General features: G+C 30.3%; 1 long non-coding RNA gene across 1 annotated transcript; it reads right to left on the reverse strand.

The window, feature by feature from the left end:
• Positions 1-272: 272 nt before the first annotated feature.
• LOC142320282 (uncharacterized) lies at positions 273-12586 on the reverse strand. The gene is made up of 3 exons (XR_012755335.1): positions 12320-12586; positions 6174-6402; positions 273-395 (listed from the first exon to the last, which is right to left on the reverse strand). It is a non-coding gene; the product is annotated as an uncharacterized LOC142320282 (long non-coding RNA).
• Between the last annotated feature and the right edge of the window lie 12305 nt (positions 12587-24891).

Raw genomic sequence — 24891 nt, forward strand, 5'->3', positions numbered from 1 at the left:
TTATTTATTTTTTTTATTAATTCCTCATATTTATATATTACAATGTTTAATTGAGGTAGATAAAAAAATAAAATAAAGTTTTAACACGACATGAAATATTTTTAAAAATATTTATTGAAAAACGTACAAATTTAAAACTATGATTTTTGAAAGGAAATGCATCATCGTTCCAAAAATATCTTCTATGTTTTCATATATTCTGAAAATCAGTATAAAAAAAAGTCGGATGTAGGTATGAAAAAAAAAATTATTACGAAAAAAAATTTCATTTTATTTCATTACGTTATCACAAAATATATTACCTTGATTTTTTTTTTATTCATATGAATGAATAAATTACAAGACAACTTTAATGCTTGTATTGATATTTGTAGAACATTTGCACTAATAGAATCCTGCAACAAATGAAAAATGGTTTAACATTGAATAAAAAAAATAAGAACAACATTCAATTCTATATAAGTTTCACAATTTTAAATAGAAAATTTACATAAATAATTTAAGATGTTTTTTTGTATTTTAAGTGGGAATATAAAGTTTAATTTTAGCAAAAACAGTTATACTTTATGAGTTGCCCTCCGGACACTTCCGAAGTGGCATCTAAAAAAAGATTATTATTATTTAGGCAAAACTTGAAGTACCCGAAAGTCCACATTACACCAGATATTCAGAGGATCTCTGCATCCTCGCTATGAATTTATTACCGATCAATCTAGTTGTGTAGAATCCAAAAATTCTGATGTGGACACCGCATGACTTTCTTGTTCACCTATTAAATTACATATACACATTTTAAAAAAAATTAAAAGTGCATAAAATTTGATTTCATTAATAACTTATGATTTTTATTTTTTATTGTTATTAATGAATTATTATTTATCGTAAAACTTTTTTACAGTCAGAGGTTAATAATTAATAATAAATCAATATATTTAAATTAAAAAAAGGAGTCTGATTTGAACCGATGTGTGTTCCCCTTGTAAGAAACAAATATTTCATAAATTAAAATTTTATTTGGTTATAACTCTGGAACTAATGAAAAAGTACTACTGATGATATTTATATTTGAAGATCCCTCAATGAGGGCTTATTACTGCAGTAAGTTAAGAAAAAATCCAAAATTAATTTTTTTTTTTATTTTGGTCTTTTTTTGGACACTTTGCTTCAGTCGATTGCAATCAAAATGGGAGGTGCACAACTAGATGTTACAACAGTCCTAAATCCAAAATTTCAACATCCTACGGCTAATCATTTTTGAGTTATGCGAGATGTATACGTACGTACGTACATAAGTACGTACAAACGGCACGCCAAAACTAGTCAGAATGGATTCAGGGATGGTCAAAACGAATATTTCCGTTGAAATCTGAAAATCGAAATTTTTCGCGATCACAATACTTCTTTTATTTCGTACAAGTAAGTAAAAATAAAACAAAGTATCGAAAGTGTTAAACATATGTAAGTGTTTAACATATGTAAGGTAAAATACCAGTATGGTAGTGAGTGGGATTATTGATTAACATTTTTGTGTTCACAATGTTTAAATTTATGCTGCTAAAAAAATTTCTCTTTTGTAAAACTGTCGTTTGCAAAATTCCCAAAGGAGAACCTTCTGGAATTTTGGAAATACACACCAAATACTTCCACATACCAAATATTTCCATCCAAGGAAATATTTGATGTGTGGAAGTATTCAGCAAAACTAAGCTTATAAACTCCTCGACTAGGTCACTCCCTTTTAATGAACAATTAGATTTTAATGAACAAGTTGATTATTTCTCAGAATTTTTGTCCCTTTTATATGGGCACCTACTGAAATTAGGAAACTTTAATTCCAGTTTTACTGATTTACTAAATTTAGTAATCATAAAACACGCTTTATAAAATATTTTTTTATTTCATCTAATAGGTTGGTGTTTAAAAAAAATATTATTTAGCAGGGATGATATATTTTTAAGTATTTACAGCTTTAATTTGGAACTAAAACGAAAGTAAAAGTAGATTCATCACTGTTGAATTTGGTCTTGATATTATTAATCTCATAAACTCAGGAGTGCGTACGAGCGTGTAAGTAACGAAATAAATATAAGCTTTAATTTATAGTAACTTATAGTATTCCACATTTGTAAAAGAATCAATAATTATTTATCATAATGTTATTATAGAATATTTTTTAAACTTAAAAGGAAGATCGGATAACTAAAAAAAATTACTACGATAGGATATGGTTCGACTAAAAACATTCGTCACGTGCAATTGTTATATATTGGTTAGAGTGATTCAGGAGTAAAGGGAAATAGTTTGGAAACTGATTTTAAAGCTTGAAATAAGAAAAAACGTTCATACAAACATATGGCTGAAAACGGTCGAGTTACGACTAGCGAAAAATTTCGCCCGGATTTCAGTTCCCACGGTAAAATGAGGCATACTGAGATTTTTAAGGCTTTTATTCCTTTTATACCTTCTTTTTGCGTGTTTATTGATATAAAGGGACTGGCGTTTTTGTATACATGGGATGATTATGAAAGTCGACCCAATTTTGTTTTGTTTTGAGTAGGATTTTGTGTATTCATATTTAAAATAAAATCAAAAATTAATCTAAAAGCGCCACAAATTGAAAGATTAGTACTTTTACAGTTTTTTAATCTGATAAGATCGGTTTTAAGAAACCGATAAATTAAAAACAAATTGTTGCACTACACCAGTTAAAAAAGATTATAATTTAAAAAAATATAACGTATGATTCCTTAGCGTTTTACCTCTGATTTCAATTTTTAATTTTCTTTTGTTAAACATGATTAGACTATGTATGAAACATTTAAGGCAGTGTAGCAGTATCTCGGCCATCCATCCGTAAGGTTCCACGCTTGACTCCAGATCAGACAATAATTTTTTATTTACAAAAAAATTTCCATATTTTACCCATACGACGTACAAGTTACCCGTATTCACCGTGCAATCAAACTTATGCGCAAGCTTCAAGTCTATGTGGTGGTAAAAAACCTTTTTTAAATCGGCTAACATCATTCGATAAAACCGACGGAACTATTCATCTGTAATTTCTTTGAAGAAAAATGACAATATTATTAGAGGCAGAGTAATTTTTCTAATGTTATTGATGTACCTACTATTATATTTTCAATATTTTGAGGCGTTATTGTTATTTTAAAAGATAAAATTTTACTATAAATTAATTTGCATTTTCAACAATTACTATAGAATCCTAGATAAATGGAACATCTTGTAGCCTTCTTTAATTACACGATTATGAAGGGTCTTTCATTTTCCGTGTGAAAAGTAAAATAGCAATAAAACAAAACCTATGTGTAATATCAACCGATTTTTTTTTTAAGCTTATAACATACAAACATATGGCTGAAAACGGTCGAGCTACGACTAGAGAAAAAATTCGCCCGGATTTCAGTTCCCACGGTAAAATTTGGCCATACTGAGATTTTTAAGGCTTTTATTCCTTTTATACCTTCTTTCTTTATATGATATAAAGAAAGACTGTACAGAGACTGGCGTTTCTCTATACATGGGATGGATGATTCTGAAGGTTACCTTACCTTACCTTTCAATATCATTCATAAGACACACTAAGCTATGCTTGACGTAGGTAGCAAAGTCTATCAACAAAATTTTGCGAGACTCTTTCGCTTAAAACAGTTTGAATTCCACTAATAACGAGGCGAATATTTTCTTTCAAGTCATAAATCGTTACTGGCTTATAAACTTGTGTAACTTAACGTAATCCCAGAGAAAAATTCTAAGCGAGTTAAATAACACGATCTTGATGTCCAATTAACATTACCATTTGGTGAAATTATCGAATCATCGTACTTTTGACACAATAACATAATTGTTTCTGCCGCTATGTAGCATATGGCACCATCCTGTGGAAACCACATTTCATTCAAATCAAATTTTAAAAATTTGCAAACAAAAAATCATGAATAGTTCCCCATTTACTGTAACAGCATGTACTTGCTCATTTTCAGAAAAAAAAAATGGCTCAGTGATGACATCAACCCACAATCCACACCAAACAATAATTTTTTCGGACGTAGTGGTTGCTTTTGAATTATTTGTGGATTGGAATCATCTTTAAATTCGGCAATTTTGCTTGGGTATAAAGCCATCAAGCCAAAAATGAGCTCATCTGAAAAGATGATTTTTTCTCATGAAAACTTTTGGATACACTTGGAGCTTCTCTAGACTCCCATCAGCAAACTGCCTACGTAAAGAATAGTCCGATCAATTTTCTAGTTAGTTGAATCTTATATGAGTGTAGACCGAGATTTTGAAGATTTACCATGTTGTTAAAGAAAGACTTAATTCTTGTGAGACCTATAAATCTTGGTTTTCACCAACACTTGTACTTACAGCAGCTATATTTTCTTGACTCCTTGCGCTTCTTTTGTGAATTGGCGATTCAACATCAAGTAGAGAAAATTCTATTCGAATTTTTTAACCAAACTATGAATTAATTGGGCCGATTATGCCCACCGAAAGTAGAATTATGAAATAAAATTTTATTTTATTTCATAAACATCGCTAAGTAAACGATATATTACTGTAATGGATTTCATAATTCGATAATAGATTTTTATGATTTGTAAACGTTGTTGAGACGTGTAGCGTTCCACGACGATTTGTCATTTGTCAAACAAATGACGCTTGAAAAGAAAAAAATCAATGTCACCACAATCTACTAATCTTTTGTGCTCAATTTGAAAGACCCCTTAATTAAGTATTAGTATCTTTTTAGTACTACGTCCAGATCACATAAAAAAACTATTAATCCTATGTTAATATAGTTCCCTAGAGGTTTCTCTTCAACTCCCTCCCGTTTTCCAGCAGATCAGAAGTAATTAAGGTTGTCCATAATGCCTAACTATTTCATCATTTTCTATGAAAGTAATAATTCAAAGCAGCTATTGTTTTCGAATTTATTAAACATTTTCCTATTATAGCATTCACATAGAAAACCCCCATTTGATTTTCATGTAACAAAAGTGTTAATAAATACTTGCGATTATACCTGTTCAGGAATGGAATCTATGCAGACTTAAAGCTCGTTTATAGATAAAAATAATATTGTATTTAATTGAAAATAATGAGAAATACATAAATTTCTGTAATCTGGTATCGTAGGCAAGAATGAAGCTTTGAAATAAATTATATTTATTGGAACAATTATTACAGCAATACATTCCAACTAACTCTTTGGAAAATTAAACAAAATAAAAACTTTAAACTTTTCATATCGATCATTTTATTGGTTATATATATTTATATAGGATAAATTTGATTATTTGATAAATTATTGTTTGAATTAGTCGTTTTTTATTATTATCATTAATTTTTTTTTTGTAATGATATAGTTCTTTCTTTCATCATTGATTATTGGAGGGTATAAACAATGTCATACTTAACCGGGATTTGAACTCGGAACATTCTAAATAAAACTCAAGAGTCATGCCATTCATTTATGAAGATCGGCGGGACTGTATATATTAATTATTGTTAGTTAAATGCAGAGATTTTTGTTTTATATTTCTGCTACCTACGCAACGTTCTCAAACTTCTACACCATGCATTAGGTACTTTACAATCTGTTCAAGTAGGGAACAATAAACAACCCCATGGTCAAATTGACGAACCAAACTTTTGGTCAATTGATGAACTTTAGATGAAGATGATATGTACTACATGGAAATGAGGTGCATATCATTTCCATGTAGTTATTCTTGGTTAGTCATATGGACTCAGGCTGAGGATTCCTGAGGTTTGTGGTTAATTGAAACCCAACCATAATATTATACTGGTATCCTCTGTCTAGTATTCCAATCCGTATAAAAGTAACTTACCTTTACTAGAATTTGAATCTCATAACCTTCGACTTCGAAAATTAGCAGTTAAACAGCTGATTTACGACAATGATTTAGCATTAGATCAACCTGGTGGGTAAAATTTACCTAGTACAAAGATTCACAATAATATTGATTTTCAAGAAGAAATCAACATTTCTTAAAAAGAATACGCGTACATAAATTTTTGTGGTCACTACCAAAAATGTTAAGTTAGATTGGAATACTATTAATTACATTGTCATCGTCATACTGTTTTTTCTTGTAAATAAAATAACTTCAACAAATAAATTTGTTTACCTTTTTTTATTAATTTTAATAATGCCATGAAATGAAGAATTAAATCAGTTTTCATACAAGCAGTAACATTCGCTTTTGTAACAGATTCCTTTTATTGCTTGACGTATTACATAACAGCTTACATAACACATCTTGTGATTGTTTTTTACTAATCTACCTTTGTTGTCATAGTATCTACAAATATGGCTACTTCTAGTTAAACGGGCATACTGCATCGGTTCATCGGCTTCTGTTAAATTAAACACATTATTGTAGGAAAATTAAAAATAAATAATTTTTCTTCTTACAAACTAATGCAAATAATTATCAGTTTTGTAAATGTTTCTTCTTTTTTGATTGGAGAAAGAATTTTAAAATCAACTGAATTTTCTTACTTCACTTTTTAAGAAATGTTCAACAGTACCTAGACTCTCCAATCATGTATTTGTAATTTTAAAGTAAAAATGTGTTTATTTATTACCGTAAATTTATAAAATATGTCTGTGGATTTGGTATAAGAAACTTGCCAAAATTTTTTTCAGAATTTATTAAATTAATTTTTTTACTGAGAATGGTAGTAATTATTCTAAAACTGGTCTTATTTGAATATTGTCGATGAGCGTTATTTTTTAGTACATTGGTAAGAATGTAAAGTATACACCTTCAGTAAATACAGTAATAAAGTCTTTTCGAGGATTTTTAGCCACTAAAAAATTATTTATTTTTCTCTTAAAGAAAGAAAAATTGGAAGTGCATATCACTGTTTCTATTTATACTATATTCGTGTCATTTTCTTCAGTTTTTTATATTTAAAATAATTATATCACGGAATACTACTTGATGAGCTTACAATTTTTGAAATTGAAAAATATCCATATCTTTATGATACAAGGCATAATGATTTAAAACCTGTGAACTGAAAAGAGATGCTTGGATGGCTGTAACTAAGAATGTTATTGGTGAAAAATGGGACCAGATAGACGAAAACACAAGATCTAATGTTGATAACCAGTAATACAAATTAAATTTTATTTTTAAGTTACAAGTCGTATAAAGTAGGTTGTAAATAGGTGGTAGTTATAATCTACTACAGGGCGTTATACAAAATTTACTAGTACACAATTTTAAAGAATTTAATACAAAATTATTGCTTTTACTAGTAAGTAGCTTGTACTGTAAAGTTCATATGCTGCAAGAACGATTTTGCCACGCTACTGAGCATGCAAGAACGCAGAAGTATCTTATGAAACCGTCTCTGGTTTCAACTCTAATGTTGTTTCCTCTTGTTTCAATTGCAGGAATACTTTCTAGTGGGCAAGACAGAGTGTCTTCAAAATTGTAAACATTTCGTTGTCTTACGAAATTGTGAATTACACAGCATGCTTGGATAATGATGTCGACCATATCAATACTAACATCGATTGGCCGATGAAGAATGCGCCATTCATCTGCTAATATGCCAAATCCACATTCAATGCAACGCCGTGCTCTGGACAACCTATATTTATAAACTCTTTGCTGTCAAGTCAGTTTCCTTGCAGGATACGGCCTCATGACATTTTCACACATAGCAAAATCTTCGTCAGCTACAAAACCGTACGACATTGATTGTTCAGCCGGATCGTCAGACAAAGGCAGGCTGTGGCAAGTTTAAAATTTTTGTAAACGTTTTTACCTAGCTCAGTTGTTTTCAATATATCTGAGTATCCTTCATGGCTAAAAGATCCTGCATCAATATTTCGGAAATAATAGTTAGAATCAATTTCAGCCATTAACACGATAGAAAAAATCTTCTTGTAGTTAAAAATATTCACTCCCTGAACCCCACGGTTTTATAATTCTTATAAGATTGCCATTAATTATACTCTATCAATGAGGAAAATTTGCGCTTTTTTCGTACTGATCACCGATTGCCGTCCACTCTTCCACAGTTGGCTGTGTGGACCCAGATGAAATATTTGATGTAACAGTTGCTACGTATAAAAAAGATGAAACCAAGTGACAAACTTCAGTTTCAAATTCAATTCATGCAACTTACTCAGACGTACAGGAATCCGAATCCTAATTTGTGCGATACTACTTCCATATCAACTCCATCCCCTACATCAGCACCCTACATTATTATATTAACAGCACCCTACATCGTCACCTGCCACGTTGAGAGCACCATCAATAGCACATAGACAGTTTTATGAAGAATATGAGGATTCTGTTTTGTCCTTTTTCAATCTTTAAAATTAACTGATAATTATAATTTTATGAAAAATAAACTGCGTTGTAAAAATACTATGGTGTAAAAACTTAACACTCGCCTTAAAGTTACCGCTAGCTTTTCTTCTGCACTTACACAGTCCCACAATACAGTATCACTTTTTCTACATGGATCTTCAAACTTAGATAGTAGCGTTTCAAACCAAGATATGGACATTCTATAATACTCAAACAAATTGTCTGGGTATTCTTTCGCTTACTGTGTATAAGTGTAAATTTCCCTTTACTGATCTGTCACTTGCAATATCATGTACTCGCTACGTTTCTTTGACGTCGACAGCGTCGTCGGTGAACAATTAATAAGGCACTTAATGTGTTAACAGAATTTTTATTTTTTAAAAATGAATTTATGTTGTACTGGTGAGCCCAAACAAACGACTGAGCTAGCATTAAAAATCAGGCACGTGTTTCTTTAATGAGAGCTGTGGCTGTGAGGTGGATTTTGAAGCTGCGTGAATAGAAGCTGCGGTTACAGCTTGAAAATCCACTGAAGTGGCCGTAGCCATAGAGTAATTGTAAAAGTCAAAGGTAGCAATGGTGAATGATTCCAAGACAATTGGATGTGGTTATTCGTACAAAGGTTAATTACCTCGGACAACAACCTTGCTTTAATAAATATAAAATTTATTATCACAATAATTGTAATTATTAGTTCTTAATTTTTTAAATTTAATTTCCGTTACTCACCAAAACTTCAATGATTAATATTTGGGGGAATTTTTGTAATTAATAAATACTAATGATAATTAATATTGTAATGTCGCTTAAATATTACAACGTTAGGAATCGATAGATATTTAAAAATTACTTTCTATCAATTTTATAAATATATTGTAGTAATTATTCTGTATGTTTATTATTATTATTATTACTCATTTTTCTTCTGATGTAAATAACCTTTAGTCGCTAATTTACTTGACTCGGCTGGGATGAAACAACAATGGGCGTTATACGCATGGTCTCTTCCTTGATCTGAGGAGTTTACGGGGCACGTTTATAGGGGCACCTCTTGGGTTTCTCCTAATAAATATGCCACACAGTTTCTTTCGAGCCACGGTGGTTTTAGGGATGAATTGGTTCGTTTTGGCCAGACTTATTCGGATCTGTGTCCGAGTTGTAGTATAATGGACGATGCTTTTCACGTTTTGTATGTCTGTCTTCGTTATGAGGACAGACGAAAGAGGTTGTGAAGCTCGAAGATATTAGATCTTACTTGGATTTGACTGTCAATTGGAAAAGCCGACCGAATGGGTTATAGCAGAAGAATTTTATGAAATATTTGGTTATTCAGGGAGTTTGGGAGGCGCATAGTAAAGGATTTTAACGTCATACAGGTGGCTAGGGTCGCTTGGGTGTTTTAGTTGGCGTGATAGAAATTTTTTTTGGGGTTGTTTTTGTTTTGTTATTTTACGGTATTGTTCGTTTAATTTTCTTTTTTTATAGAGCATTTAGCTCAAAATTTATAATTTGTTCTACTCAGTTTATTTCGTATGAGTAGTTTTGGGTATTTATTTTTCGTTATGATAGTTTATAGAGTTTACATCGGTGGAAATTTCATTCGTAGCAAGAAGAGGCCAAGATGATGACTGAGAGACGTCAATTAATCTATAGGTCTGGAAGATGACCTCCGGTAAAGCCCATCAGGGCTAGGTACGGAGGGAGTGGCGTGGCGACCGGAGTCGTCACATGGCAGGATCTTCCCCTTAGGGTCAGGATGGTCTTTGCTAAATAAAGGTACAGAATCTTTCATACAGTGTACAAATAAAAATGTACTAATCCAATATTGCTCAACCACGTGATATTAGGAATAAATATGTAAATTTTGTTATTTTCTCTGTTTTAATAAACAAAAGACATTGCAGAGACGATCTTGTAATATTAATAAACAGATTTTATATTGACGAGCAAGATTTAATTAAAATGTTTTTGTAAAAATATACACATACGAGCAAATGTTATAAAATATATTTAAATTATAAAATTAAATAAAACTTATGACTTTTACTTTTCCAGCCACAGTTGTATTACTGGAACATCGCAGCTGTAGATGCAAAAGGAAAATATACATGATCACCCCAAGATTCGAATGAAAATAATTTTTTGCGATTATCGAAATATCATGACCACCTGAGTACTAAAACGTAAAAAAAAAAATCATAGAAATTTCTACCATATTTCTGTACTTACGTATGTACGAACGTACTTGCGTGTGTTGGCAGGTATTTTGATTATCTTCAGACTGGATCCACATAGATTCTTCTTTACGACTTATAAAGGTTTTCCACGTGGAAAACTGATGACATTAAATTTAGGGAAAAATTAAGTAAGAGCGAGGGGTAGTTTTAGCAATTTTACTTTTTGTAAAATTGTCAGACTGTATAATTTTCTGTACCAATGCAGACAATCAGGTAAATTTCCTTTATTAGTTTTCTTTTAATATTATTTAATAAATTTTATATTAACGAGCAAAATTTAATTAAAATGTTTTTGTTTTAATGAAATATACATACAATAGGTTATTAATTTTTACATGAGATAAGATTAGTACATTCGATACCATCTAATTATATAACACCAGTATTTCTAGAAACACTCTATTTCTAAAATCATTTCCTATTTATTATCATGTAACATATTTTATTTCAATTATTTTATCAATTTTAAGTAAAAAGAATAGTCATTATTATTTATTAAAATCAACAGTATATTTGGAATAAAAAATAAGGATGAATCCATAAAAAAATAAGGGTTGAATTAATAGATAAGGATGAAGCTAGGAAAGTTATGTTACACTTGTAGATTTTAGGTGGTAGATTTCATAAGAAATCTACCGGAAAATTTCGACATATCTTCGTGTTTCACATCCGTCAGACCCCAAAACCACCGTCAGTTCAAAAGTTTATATGTATATATATATATACCAAATTGATACATGCAATATAACGACCAAAATTCTCGATCGAGTTCGTTAATGGGTAAAATTGGATCATGGGGACTGAAATGGAGGGGCTTTTCAAAAAACAAAATATCCCTATAACTTTCTTATTAAGTAAAATATCCAGTTCGTTTAAAGTTATTCTATTCTTTGGATAAGGGCCTAAAACGTATATAAGTAAAGCTTTCTGATATCAGCAACCACTGCCCCAGGGGGTGGGAAAAATGGGGTTTTGAAGACAAAAATGTCATACCTCCCTTAGACACAGTATCGAATCGGTTTAAAGTGGTCATTAGTCATTTCAACATTACCTAAAACTTTTGTCTGAAACAATTTTTTATATGAATAACTCTTACGGCAAGGGATGATAAAAATGTTACTGGAATTGTAAGAAGATGGGGTTTGTCGTATGCTAAACACGCGAAACTTTTTTAACGTGCAAACATTGTCGTATTGAGTAAATTTGAAGTTTTCTTAACTTTAAGGAGGAAATCCTTTTATCCCCTATTTAGCACCGGTGAAATCTACCTCCGCCTTCCGACGTGCCGAAAAGGATTTTTTAATTATATAATTAATAAGTATTTAATTTTTTTAATAAGATATACGTTTTGTCTCAATCCTGAGACATAAACTAGGTACATGATTTGAAGGAAGAAAACGCTACGAAATATTTGTAAAGTCCGTTTTATCGTTTCTGATAATTAATTTCGATATTAGAATTCGCATCTTTCTATCCTTCTACTGTATAGGTGACAATAGCTAGAATTGTTTTTCTTAATTTTAACATGCAATTAGCTCTTACTTTATTTTTTCAAGAAGTTTGAATACACCAAAATTATATCCATAAAATTGTTTTCCAAAATACAAACTTTTATAGTTAGTGCATTTCAAAGAATTGTTATTATGTAGTGTGTATTTATACTGTATTTACAAACTACAGTTTTAACTGAAAGTATCTTACCCAAGTAGTGACTCATATCCGTCTCAGGATTAGGGAATGCAGTTGCAATAATGATGGACACTAAAATAAGTTGAAAAAGGAAAACTGTTGCCTGTTTCATATTAAATAAATCTAATGATATACTGGCGTGCATAAAAAACGTAATTATAAATAAATACGATTCAATAAAGTAAGAAAAATTCAATCGTTTGATTTGAGGTTATTACTTATCTGAAGGAAGTCATAAAAATACCTCTCGCAAATAATACAGAGCCAGCAATTACAAAGAATATGCATACACATAAACTAACAGTTGTCGTTTCAGGTTGTGGTTTTATTTCCGAGCTCAGATAAAGAAAAGTTATTTTTGCAATAATACCATCAATTTTCCTGTTTTACCATTCAAAATATTTTTAAAAAATACGCTAATTAAAAGAAACCCAGAATGAATAAAACTTCAATTTTACGAAGCAGTCGGTGCAATGCGATCTCTAGTAACGTAAAAATTTATTTTATATGACATTTAATTGATTTATGATGTACTTTTATAGATAACTTATTATTCTTTTTCTAACAAATATTCCGGAAGTCTTTAGATATGCCATAATGCTTTCTAGATTCGGGCCTGTAGGCAGCCACGTCAATTGTTCGTGACGTGTGAATGTAGTCTTGTACAGATGCAGGCCGACCATACCTGAGACGTGAAGTTGATTGAACCCTATCCACCAAAGAACACTGGAATTCACGATCTAGTATTAAAATCTGAGTAGAAGTAACTACCTTTATTAGGATTCAAACCTGATAATTCTAGACTTCTAAATCAGCTCATTTACTACGAGTACGAATTGGTTTAGTGATCTTATTTATAACTGACTTAGTTTGATTATTTTAACTAAAAATATCGTTGTTTATCCTTAAAAACAACATAAACGTTCTATGTTATTTCAAAATTTTACAAAAATCCTAAAAAGTGATGATTGAGTAGTAGGTTAAAAAAAAATTATGTTTAAAAAGACGATGGTCCACAATCAAGATACAATTTTTTTCGAGATTATTGATTTCACCTGAAAAATGTAAATTTATATTAAAAATTTACTTTAATGCTATCCAATTAAAAAATCCTATTAAAGCAATCTAATCTAAGCAAAATTGTTAAAATTATATTTTGGTGTTATGAAGATGGAAGCAATCGTCTCTCATTATCAGAAAGTTTTCCTTGGTATTGGAAGTTTATTTTTCTAGGAAAAAATAAGAACTATAAACTATCTCAAAAGTAACTTTGATCTCATTTTTCTACATACAGCCTATAATAAACTTATTAATTACCAACAGAGTTTAGTTGAAAAATGTCTAATCGTTGTAATGTGAAACCGTTTGGTCATGCCAGTTAGCACCAAATACACAACACACGCACGCAAACGCCCACCCGCGCATACACAGAGAGAGAGAGAGACATACACAAACATACAGAGAAAGAGAGTGAGAAGGAGAAGGAGAGACACAAACACACACTTTTTTAAGGTGGAATCGCTACCTTTAAAAATAAGATAACCTATTGAAGAATTTATTAATTTTTTCAACTCCTTGAATAAATAGTTATCGGGATATGAATGGTTTTAAAGTTTTATTGGAATCAATGAATCGTCATTCACAAGTATATGAATTTTACTAATTTTACACTGTTTCTGCTTATGGACTTTTTTTACTTCATTTTTCCCTAAATTGATAATAATTTTATCAGAGCTTATGTTTTTTATTGCAAGGTTAGTGGATTAATACTTCCAAACCATGAAAATAGGGGTTCTATTAACCATTTTAACTATATAATGTTTCAAGGTAAACATCTTGAAACTTTTTTTATCTTCTATTAAATTAAGCATTACAATCTTTTAATGGCTGTAGTGGTTTGTAATCTTTGTCACAAATACATAAGGGAGATTTTTAAAAGTTTTTAACATTCATTTTTTGTGGAAATTTTTCAAAATAATGTTATTTCTGTTGTTGTAACTAAGTTTTAGGCTACTTAAAAGTTGAGTACTCAGCGCACAATTGAATTGTAAACGGGACTGAGTAGTGAGGATTGCTATTAAAATTGCATAGTAGAGTATATTAATTCTTTTCTATATTGTGTTATTCTGGATTTGTTAAACAACCATTTCTAAATGATTGTAAATAAATACACCAAAGGATAATTAAAAGTTCTTTCAAAGTGTTACCTACAGATCAATATGATTTCTAATTGAATTTGTAAACAGTGGTTAAAAATACAATCTTGACAAGGGGTTATATATATTTCTTTTAAATGTGAAATAGTAATATGGCTGCAGTATATTTTCTAAATCTTTGTAAACCATTTCTCATAAGTTATTTTGTTTTAAATATCAGTGATGGGTGTATCACGGTAAAGAACTTAAATGGATTAAATCCATATTAGTTTGTCCTTTTTTATTTAGTTATGTATAAAATAGATTATAAAATAAGTAATATCAGTTTACAGTCAGTTAAAAATGAAGTATTGAGCACAATTTTAAGACAAGAATTATTTAAATATATATATATTTTTTATTATTAATATTATTTACATGTATTTAAGTTATATTTATTTATTATTTAGATAATTTAATATTCTTTTTTCTTAGATTTACTCAGTTTTATTAGTGAGTAAACATACAGTGATTGGTAAGGAATATAATTCTGTGTTTCTGAGGCTTAAAGAAAAAATATAAAATAACTTCCCTATAAAAATGTTGAAAAAGTTTAACTATTGTAAAAATATGGGCAGATTAAAATTTAAGCCAGAATATTTATAAAAATAATATTACTTACTTAAAATACAATGTTTTTAATGATAACATTTTGGATGACAGGGATAATTATATTGGTATTAACTAAATATTATTTTAAATTACAATTTTACAAATTGTAGGATACTAGCGAATTTACATTAATCAGATTGGATCAAATAGGAATATAACATTCATAGTCATTTATTATATAATAAAAATTTTACAGATGTACTCATACTTACTGAATGTTATTAAAGTTGATTCCTATTAACAAAATTATTAATGCTCCTACTTTGAAAAAAATAAATATTTTTCAGTATGAAACTATCTCACTGAAGCATCTCAGGGGTCTCTCTCCATAGGAAGAACTCACAAATTTCAAATAATAAGTGTAAGATAGTGATAAATTTTTTAATCTTTTTAAAGAACACTAAAAAAAAATGTTGATGTAAAATTCAAGCTGTTTAATGCTTTTATAGCTATGTTTAAAAGTGTTCTATAGTACATCATAAATAACTACTCAACAGTAAAACACTAAAAATATAAAACTTAACAAACGGACATACCTGAAAACTATCTACTTTTCAGTATGGTGGTTTTGGTTAGATTGTCATAGTCTGAAGTTTTTAAGCCAAAATTTCTGTCTTTCAATGTACTTTAAAAATATTTCTCAACCATACAATTTACATTTAATGTTTTTGAATTGCTCCCCTACTTAGAACTTGGGATTATGATGGTTTCATACTGAAAAATAAATTATTCTGCATTAGGAACATTTGCTAAATTTCATTGTTTTATGGTTGAAAGGTTATTTAAAATTCTCATAATTTATTATTATCCTGTGTATATATGCTGTATTTATTTAATAGTACGTATAAGTATACAGGATATATATTTGTGTGTTTGTGTATGTGGACACAGTTTATATACGTTAGATATTCAATTTTAAAAAAAATAATGAAATGTAGCAAATGCCCCTACTTCAAAAGGAAAGGATTTATTTTTATATGAGTAATGTGTAATGTATGACAGTCAACAAACCAGACATTGTACAATTAAAGTAAAAGTCACTATGTTGGACACTCTTCCCATTTTTATCTTACGTAAAAGCCAAATTTCCCAAAAAGACAAAGTAGTTTTTTAAATAAAATACAAGGAAAATTTTAAGTTTATTCTAAGAAAATGAAAAAATAATTGTATGCAACTCTTGTTTCATCAGCTTAGTATCCTTGACATCAAAAACATAACATTAAAGAATAAATAAAAAATATTCTTCACAGATACAAAGAAAGAAAGAAATATTGAAATTTCTTTATAACTATGATATAACTGAAATAACTATTGTGAAATGATTTCCAATATTAAAAATCATAACCAGCAGTGGTTAGAAGAATTTGGTTACATAGCATTAAAAGTTTTATCACAGGCCCTAACAAATCAGAAAATTAGTTTCCACTTTGTTTGAAATTTTAGGAAAGTATATTTTTTAGGAAAGTAAATTTGCTCTATTTCCATTAGATAAAATAATGCATATATTTTTTTAAAAAATACCTTAAGAATGAAAATTGTTACTAGAAAGTTACAGAAACAAGTATAAAATAATGAAAGTAAACAATTTAAATGAAAAGAAAACAAAGAAATTTTACTAATATTGAAATATTGTTCTTCAAAGTAGAGGAATCGACTATGTTTTCCAAGATATAGATTTTAAACTCTATAAATACGCTTGTTTAAGTCCGTCCAATGTTGTTCAGGAAGCCTGTAATTTTCATTTCCCCACAAACCTCGTTTGTTACGAGCAATATTTCCATTTAGTTCTGAAACATAAATTTCTTTTGTATTATGTATTCTTTAATTACTAATTTATATATACTTATACAGTTATAATATTATTCTACAATTTTAAATTTAAGCTTTCTATTTATATATCTATAAATAAATAAATAAATATTTATATATAATAAAAAAAGAGTAGTTTATACACATACATCGGCTGCATTACTCAAACTGGAACCAGACAGACTAAACTAAAGAAAGTATAGTAATTACAAAAGTAAAGAGGAAAAAGCGGAAACAGTAAACCATACAAAGTAAAGATCCAGAGTACATCAAGAATACATAATTCATAATCATCAGCAATAATAATTAAAATAAATACATGAAAAATATAAAATAATTACACAACATAATTATAATAATGAGAGACTAAAAGTTTTCATCAAAGACAAAATTAACAAACTAAACAAAACTTTTAGTAAATATATAAATAATAAAAAAAATGTAAGAATTAATAGATCAGAAATAAAAAAAAAATGTATATAAAGAAATATATATTACATTAAGAAATAAAATTTACATAAGTAATGACTATTGATATTGCCAACCTGACTAAATACTCTGTCAACTGTTTACAGCTAACTACTCCACTCAGATATTAACTGAAGACAAACATTATCAACACACTTCTATAACCTACAACAAAGTTTACCATCACAATATAAATTTAATAATTATAGTATTTATTTTAAATTTTACCTTCTTAATTCAAAACCTTTCTTTAAAATTTATTATTTAAAACTTGTGTTTTTTTGCCCCTGTAGCTCTGGGTTGGACCCACAGTGAAGCATAGCACAGCACAGCCCAAGGGAATATCCACTCAAACAGGCCTCCCCCGTCCACCAGCAGTACATCCATCATGACAGGTCAGCCCGCTGATTCAGATCTTTTCAGTGCCTCCATCTAACCTCCAAGGCGAGGTATCCAAGGCCGATTATGTTGTTCTCGGATCCCACCCCAGAGGCCAGGACCACTGCCTCAAATGCGAATACCTGATAAAGGGCACCTGCACCGGAACTTGGTCTTTTTCGCAAGATGATGAGAGAGTCCTCGTGCCTCATCACTGCCATCCATCTTTGTATGCACAAATGAATGACAACTCAACAGAGAGCTGTCCCTCATGCCCTTGCTGCCCCATCATCCCTATTATTCTGTTGAAGGATCCGTGTCCTTGATGTATTCCACCGTAAGTGACCCAGTAACCAGCTCAAAGCCTAGGCGCTCTATGCCCTTGTCCGGCAGGCAAACATGATGTGCTCCGTAGTATCCAGCTCCCTGCAGAATAAACAGAAGGGGTCATCCACCCTCCTCTGTGCATGCAGATATACCCAGAACACGCCATGACCAGATAGGAACTGGGTCAACCAATAGGAGACCTCGCCAAACCTACAACTGACCAATTGTTTCACCTGCTGGATTGGCTGGTGCATCCACCGCCCGCTAAAGGACCGATCCCAATGAGTCTGCTAGTCGCAGAACATTCAATCCAGCTTTCCAGCTCTGAGGAGTAACCCAATCCTCATGCCCGCAAGCTGCTGAAATGCAGGAACCTCACAATGAGCAACACTGCCTCAGTTGAAAGTGAAAAATATGCAAAGACTAGTCGGAGAGCGACCCTCCTTTGAACACCCTCAAGCATGTGTCGATTCAGCTCACTCCTCATCGCCTGCGACACACAACACCATACAAAAGTATTGAGTTTACCACATGACTATATAACGTCCGTTTGAGGCTTGAGGGTCAGCCACAACACCCAGTAGCCTACTCAGGGCAGCGACCACCGCTCCTGCTTTTTCAGATGTTTGACTAACTTGTGTTTGTGTAATGTGAAGAAACTTATCACTAATCTATTAGATATACACAGTATATACTGAAGAATTTACCTTAATAGAGTTGTTGCCACTAAACTATAATGTTATTTTATTATTTTTCAAAGCTATTTTCTTAAATTTCATTGTGATACTATTATTAATTTATATTAGTGGTGAAGATATGTTTAATAGTTTGTGAACTATTAACTTGAACGTTAAAAATTTTACCGTAAGTTTAATGTATTTAGGAAGTTAACATTTTCAGATAATAGCCTAAATCTTAAATCTGTTAATGATTTTTCTCAGCTAACTTTTCTATAGAGGAAGTAAGTTTTACACTGATAACTCTTGGGATTTAAATGAAATTTTTGGTTCTAAAATAGAGTGAACTTAAAGGTTATACAATAAACTTGGTGCAGATGAATACACAAGGTTAAATCAGTTTTCACATTATGCATATGTATATAATTTTTTTTGCAAGGACTAATATCATTATCTTTACAAGAAAAATGAAAGTAAGAACCCTCATATTTTCACAGTAATTCTTGTATAATCAGTCCATATAAAGTAGCCATATATATAAATTCCCAAATATTTTACTAATTTAGAAAGCTGTATTTGAGCATATTGCATCTGAAAAACTACAATGGATTACTAAAAGGCAAACTGCCTTTTAGTATCCATCTAAAGGCATCTGTAAACTGCAGACACTTAGATTTCATAATAAATTATGTCATATCAGAAACATAAAATTATATACACATTTTTTGACGAATATTACATTACTTCAACTACTTTTATCAGATATACAAATACATTCCATACTAATTTTTAAGATTATATTTATTTTTACAGTTAAGTAGTGTGTTAATTTCAGTTAATATTAAAAGAAAATTAATTTCAATTTCAATACAAAAATGATATTTTGTAAAATAATTCGTGTAACGTTTTAGTACCTAAACTTGCTCTAATTCTAAATACTGAAATATCTTAATAAAATCTTTAATTAGAAATTTTGTCTACATCTTAATAATATATACAAAATTTCTGTAAATTATTTTTAATTGCAACTTCTTTTTAGTAATCCTTCCTAATCTACTCTCTGACAATTCACCTCATTATATGTAAATAAATTAATTAGATCCCTTTTAGTATTTCATATAATAATCCAACTATAGTTTGGCGTGAACCAAAGGATCATCTAACCAATTGTTACTTTTGTTTAACAAGTGTGTCTGGAATTTCTAAAAAATCTAAACATACTGTAAAATATCCTTCCTTGCAATCTGCAATCAGGCCTGTACCTCACAGTGAAATTATTCCAGTTGCTGAGCCACCTGGTGAATGGATGTTTTGAAAGCAGCGATGAAGAATCAGGTAGTACTGAAGGAGACAACAATGATTTTGATTTTGAATTATCTTCCAATAAGCCACATCTTATACCACAAGGTAAATTAAATGACTTGGTTAGGAAATTAAATTTTTCAAAAAATCAATCTGAACTGTTTGGATCGAGACTACAAGGTTGGAATTTACTTTAAAAAAATACAAAAATGTCAGGCTTTCGAAGCCGACAAAAAGAACTTTTTCAATACTTTATTGATGAAACTAATTTGATTTATTACACAAATATTGATGAGTTTATGTTGCGAAAATATAAGAATGCTAGTGATGAAGAAAGTAAAAGGAACTATCGGAAATTAAGAAATGCTATAAACAGGAAGTGCAAACTGGTGAAAGAAGAGTGGATTAAAGAAAAGTGTTCAGAAGTGGAAAGAGAAATGAACATTGGTAAAATAGACGGAGCATACAGGAAAGTTAAGGAAAATTTTGGGGTACATAAATTAAAATCTAATAATGTGTTAAACAAAGATGGTACACCAATATATAATACGAAAGGTAAAGTCGATAGATGGGTGGAATATATTGAAGAGTTATACGGAGAAAATGAATTAGAAAATGGTGTTATAGAGGAAGAAGAGGAAGTTGAGGAGGATGAAATGGGAGAAACAATACTGAGATCTGAATTTAAGAGAGCATTAAAAGATTTAAATGGCAGAAAGGCTCCTGGAATAGACGGAATACCTGTAGAATTACTGCGCAGTGCAGGTGAGGAAGCGATTGATAGATTACACAAACTGGTGTGTAATATTTATGAAAATGGGGAATTTCCATCAGACTTCAAAAAAAGTGTTATAGTTATGATACCAAAGAAAGCAGGGGCAGATAAATGTGAAGAATACAGAACAATTAGTTTAACTATTCATGCATCAAAAATCTTAACTAGAATTTTATACAGAAGAATTGAGAGGAGAGTGGAAGAAGTGTTAGGAGAAGACCAATTTGGTTTCAGGAAAAGTATAGGGACAAGGGAAGCAATTTTAGGCCTCAGATTAATAGTAGAAGGAAGATTACAGAAAAACAAACCAGCATACTTGGCGTTTATAGACCTAGAAAAGGCTTTCGATAACGTAGACTGGAATAAAATGTTCAGCATTTTAAAAAAAATTAGGGTTCAAATACAGAGATAGAAGAACAATTGCTAACATGTACAGGAACCAAACAGCAACAATAACAATTGAAGAACATAAGAAAGAAGCCCTAATAAGAAAGGGAGTCCGACAAGGATGTTCCCTATCTCCGTTACTTTTTAATCTTTACATGGAACTAGCAGTTAATGATGTTAAAGAACAATTTCGATTCGGAGTAACAGTACAAGGTGAAAAGATAAAGATGCTACGATTTGCTGATGATATAGTAATTCTAGCCGAGAGTAAAAAGGATTTAGAAGAAACAATGAACGGCATAGATGAAGTCCTACGCAAGAACTATCGCACGAAAATAAACAAGAACAAAACAAAAGTAATGAAATGTAGTAGAAATAACAAAGATGGACCACTGAATGTGAAAATAGGAGGAGAAAAGATTATGGAGGTAGAAGAATTTTGTTATTTGGAAATTAGAATTACTGAAGATGGACGAAGCAGGAGCGATATAAAATGCCAAATAGCACAAGCTAAACGAGCCTTCAGTAAGAAATATAATTTGTTTACATCAAAAATTAATTTAAATGTCAGGAAAAGATTTTTGAAAGTGTATGTTTGGAGTGTCGCTTTATATGGAAGTGAAACTTGGACAATCGGAGTATCTGAGAAGTAAAGATTAGAAGCTTTTGAAATGTGGTGCTATAGGAGAATGTTAAAAATCAGATGGGTGGATAAAGTGACAAATGAAGAGGTATTGCGGCAAATAGATGAAGAAAGAAGCATTTGGAAAAATATAGTTAAAAGAAGAGACAGACTTATAGGCCACATACTAAGGCATCCTGGAATAGTCGCTTTAATATTGGAAGGACAGGTAGAAGGGAAAAATTGTGTAGGCAGGCCACGTTTGGAGTATGTAAAACAAATTTTTGGGGATGTAGGATGTAGAGGGTATACTGGAATGAAACGACTAGCACTAGATAGGGAATCTTGGAGAGCTGCATCAAACCAGTCAAATGATTGAAGACAAAAAAAAAAAAAAAAAAAAAATATGTTGCGATTAGGACAAGTTCATAAACCTGAGGACTTGTGCCTTTTCATAGATTTGTCCAAGTATAAGTGGTTCTACTATACAACGGTAACAAATATCCTGCAATATCGATTGCTTATGGTATTAATTTGAATGAGATATTCGATGTGATGAACGACGTTCTTGAATTTACAAAAAACAGAGCTGGAACATATGTGGTGATTTGAAAGTTTAGCTACTTTATTAGGCATGCAGTTAGGCTGTACTAAGTACATGTGTTTTCTTTGCGAGTGGGACAGCCAAACTAAGGATAAACATTATGTTACCAAAGAATGGAAGAAATGAGACAACTTAACTCCAAATAGAAAAAAATATTATTAATGAGTCCTTCATTGAACCCAAAAAATTATTTCTAACCCCTTTCCATATCAAGCTAGGATAATGAAAAGTTTTGTAAAAGCAATGAAGAAGGATAGTCCCGGATTTACATTTGTACATCAGGTAGCAATTTCTGAATGTAAGTGAAGGAAAAATTAAAGAAGGAATATTTGTTGGTCCTCAAATAAGAGAGTTGGTCAAAGATGATGTATTTAACTCAATGTTATATAATGTAGAAAGTGCAGCTTGGGCTTCATTTAAAGACGTTTGCAAAAGTTTTCTTGACAAACAAAAATCCGACAATTACCACGATAATGTTAATCAACTTCTTACTTCACACAAAGTTATGCAATGTAATATGAATTTGAAAATACATTTCCTCACTCACATCTGGATTTTCTCCTGGACAACATCAGAGATGTAAGTGATGAACAAACATTTCCACCAAGACATTTTGGTGATGGAAAGTCGCTACAAAGGAAAATGGAATATTAACATGCTAGCCGATTACTATTGGACATTAATTCAGCATGTACCTGAGGCAATTTATAAAATAAAAGCATCAGCAAAATCATTCTAGCACAGCTCTGGCCATGCAAAATAAATTTTACAGATTTTAACTATATTTTCCCTTAATTTTTTTTGAAGTGTAATTTATTTCAAAAGTAAGGGTGATAGAAAAATTGTATCTACAGATCTGTAACATACGCAAAAAAGCAATTCAAGAAAATGGTATCACAATTTGAGAAACATTAAACATTTTTTTTTTTGTCAATCAGTAATATAATTATTTGTGTTTTGAACTAAAGATTTCTCTAATTAATCTCTTCATTGGTAAATGTTGAACTATAAAATCACTACTGTTGATTCCAGCCTTGCATACCTTCATCATAACTCCATATGCTATCTCAGTTATCGCAGTACATTATACATAAATATATTCCATACAGCAAAAAATTTCTTTTCCTAAAATATCGTTAAAGATTATTGTAAATCTTGGTCTATGTATTACAATCTGTTTTAAAGTGCAACTGATTTCTCTAATAAGTCATACTACAATAGAGATTAGATATTTCTCATTTATTTAAATTTAACGGCTCAGTTGCCTGATCCATTTTATTTTTAATTGTGTAAAAGTGATTTTTAACAATTTTTCCACTGATTGCCTTACAAAATTTAAATTGTATTTTAAATCTACTGATGTAATTATATTTCCTATATCACTGAATAAATTAGATCTCTGTTTCCTGTAATGATTACATTCTAATTTTCCTTGCTTATTAATGATTTATCATTCTGTGTCATTTTCTTACACCACTTTAAGTAGTACTATAGTGCTTTATGATGATAAATGAAATAAGTAACATAAGTCCACTAACATGCATTATTCCTACACACATAAAACAATCAGAAGATATTTTAAAAAAGCTAAAAGTAACACAACGAAACAAGAGGATAAAAGGCACGTAATTGTGAAGAAAATCACATTAGAGATTATAATTCTTTCCTCAATTAAACCAGTAAACCGATTTACCACCTCAACACACATAATTTCAATAAATAAGTTTAATTCTTTTAATAAAAACACATATGAAAGTCCAATAGCAACACTTTTTTTGATGGTCTCCTTACACATCTACAACTGTCTATTTCATCTGGACAGATGTAGCTGAAAAGAGGTGGAGAAAGCAACAGAAAACATCATCCTTTCTAACAGAGACTTTACAGGTGTTTACCTCAAATAACTATTTATATTTTACTTGCAAATTTTTTGGGATTTTTTACTTTCTAAACTTTTCTAAATAAATTTGGAGTGAAAAAAAAGTAGACTATCATTATAACAGATTTTCTCTTACAAATTATAATCTGCATTTGAAGATTTATGTTTACAATTTGATTGCTTTCTTACGCAAGCATCTCTTGTATTTTTTCTAATCACTGAATTATTATCCATGCATTTAGATTTCATCTTACACCGTATGTATGTTTCTAGCACCAGAATATTACTTTTCATACTCAATATTTTTTATTTATTAATTTCATCCTCAGTTATAGACATTTTAATTACTTCCTTCAATCCATTTACTTTAGATCATTACTCCAATTTCAATGGCTCTTCTATGTTAAGTAATATTTAACCAATCGTCTTTGTGGTTAAAAATCACAATTTTGTTTTGCAAATCTAATCATTTTTGTCAAACCCGTTGCAATTTTTTCATGTTCATTGTGTGACTTCCATTTTTCATCATCCAGAACAACCAAAATAGAG

Source organism: Lycorma delicatula, chromosome 2 (genome assembly GCF_047948215.1).
Source record: "Lycorma delicatula isolate Av1 chromosome 2, ASM4794821v1, whole genome shotgun sequence".
Taxonomy (NCBI): Eukaryota; Metazoa; Arthropoda; class Insecta; order Hemiptera; family Fulgoridae; genus Lycorma; species Lycorma delicatula.